Source organism: Cupressus sempervirens, chromosome 1 (genome assembly GCF_028749045.1).
Source record: "Cupressus sempervirens isolate cs-2001-9-10 chromosome 1, ASM2874904v1, whole genome shotgun sequence".
Taxonomy (NCBI): domain Eukaryota; kingdom Viridiplantae; phylum Streptophyta; class Pinopsida; order Cupressales; family Cupressaceae; genus Cupressus; species Cupressus sempervirens.
This window is the reverse complement of record NC_143118.1, coordinates 388,802,847-388,804,911: the sequence shown is the minus strand read 5'-3', so window position 1 is coordinate 388,804,911 and position 2,065 is coordinate 388,802,847. Positions and strand designations below refer to the sequence as shown.

Genomic DNA, 2,065 nt, shown 5'->3' with positions numbered 1-2,065 from the left:
GGAATAAAAGACTTTACGACTATCCTTTGCTGATGCTGAAAAACTGAGGGCTTTTTGTGCTTGCTATTGTAGGGATCGGGCTTGGAAGTGGTTTTCTCAGCCTGGTTGTGATTTTTACAATCGTTTGCATTTCAGTAGATTTTAACAATTCTGTCATTTTTTTGTTTGTTTTTGATTGGTTATAGAGGAATGTATTCTTCATTTATTTTTAGATCATGTTCTTGCAAACCCATTTTTTTAGGAGAACCCGCAATTGTTTTAAAAATACAGAGCTCACATTTATCTCAACATTCTGTTTGAGTTCTTCATAGGCGAATTGTAGAACTTGCATGGGAAATGTTTCATCGCACTTAGTTCGTTGATGGATAAAAGCACTCCAGTTGAGATGAAGACATCAATATTTTATTTGAGGGAGCTCTCCCTACCATCTATTAAAAAAAGTAATTTAATGATCATGTTCATTTTTTTTTGGTTATTGCAAAGAAAGTGGGGGCATTTTTTGTTGCACAATTGTCTTGAATTGTTATGCTCATACTATTCATTAGTTATGTCTAATAATAGTATAATTAAATACTTCACCAGTAAATAATTTGGTGACCTATAGTAAAAAAATCATCTTTATAAGTTCCATCTACAAATTTGTGAGCTGCGTATGTGATTAAACATGAATTGAAGACATAGAATCAATAAAATTTTCAATCCTGATCGATGAGGAATCTTGTACTTGATTAGACAGTTTCACAAACGTTTCTAGCAAGCATCTGAAAACAAAGAATCAATAGATGTGGAAATTTTTCATACAGAATCCGGCAACTTTGTGGGAGTGTTTGAATGAATAAATATTGTACAAAATGAATTATAACCATAGTAGATAATAGCAGATGTCATAACAATTGCTGGAGAGCTTTGGGAAGCTGTGTTTTTGCGACAAGATAGTTCATTCTGTCTGATGGATGGAAACTGTCCCAAAATACATACTTTGAAGCGTCTGCACATGTGCCAATACTCAATTCATTACACAAGATCGACGCTTCCAGAAGCCCTGTTCCACAACATCCTCTCCGCCCTTTTAAAAACCTTGTACCATTTCAACAACAATAGAAAATATATATTAATGCTCACTGATTATTTTAAGAAGATTCTTATCATATTTCATGATCCATATTTCTTTACAGCTCTCTTTCATTCGATAGATTATGGAATGATGGATTTATTGATATAAACAACTGAACATTATTTTATATCTATCTATTTACATGAACGATCAGAGTTGAACATGAAAAGATATGTAGTTAGAACAAAAGAAGTCCTAAGTAAAGATGACGTTGACATATCTCACCATACTTCGCTGGGAATCTTACAGCGTCATAGAGCTGGGAGAAAATGTCTAAATAGGCAATCTTTATGCCATCTGTTCCGTTAAACATCTGCAATAGTTTTAGCATTTCTGAATTAAAAATCATCGCCTCTTCATTAAGTTTTTCAACACAAGTCTCCTTTCCGAGACCATACAGTTTTATTTGCGACGGCAAGCAACCAAACGGAGGAAGAGATGCCACCGCCACTCTACGTACGCCCAACTTTCAAAGCTCCTGTATTTCAACACATGACAATAAATACATGATAACTTCATAACGACATTGGAGTACAATTCTACAGCTTAGAAAACATGATAGAAGTCTCTGTTTGAAGAAATTGCCTCTAAGAAACTTATTCTCGTTGTTATACTTTTATTCTTGTTTTCCTAGTCTTTTTCATTTCTTATCCTTTCTTCCTCACATTTTCTTCTTTTGTCTTCTCTCCCTCTCCGTCCTTCGTGCCTCCTCAGTCTCCATGCCCCTTCCCTCCTCTCCATCCTCTTTTTATCCCCTCTCTTAGATCTGCACTCCATTTTTTGCTCTCAGTGACTCAGTGGCATCCTGATGATGGATCATATAGTATGATCCGAAACGTTGATGAAAAAACTCTCACACAATCTTCTCCAGAAATTAATTCAATATTCATGGATTGTGTTAATCTGTTTGCTTTGATTGATACCCTTCATGGGAGGGAATTATCAGTGAAA

At 35.0% G+C, this 2,065-nt stretch overlaps 1 pseudogene; it reads right to left on the bottom strand.

Moving 5' to 3' along the window:
* Positions 1 to 884: 884 nt before the first annotated feature.
* On the bottom strand, positions 885 to 1,835 carry LOC149577923 (GDSL esterase/lipase At5g03810 pseudogene; annotated as a pseudogene).
* Between the last annotated feature and the right edge of the window lie 230 nt (positions 1,836 to 2,065).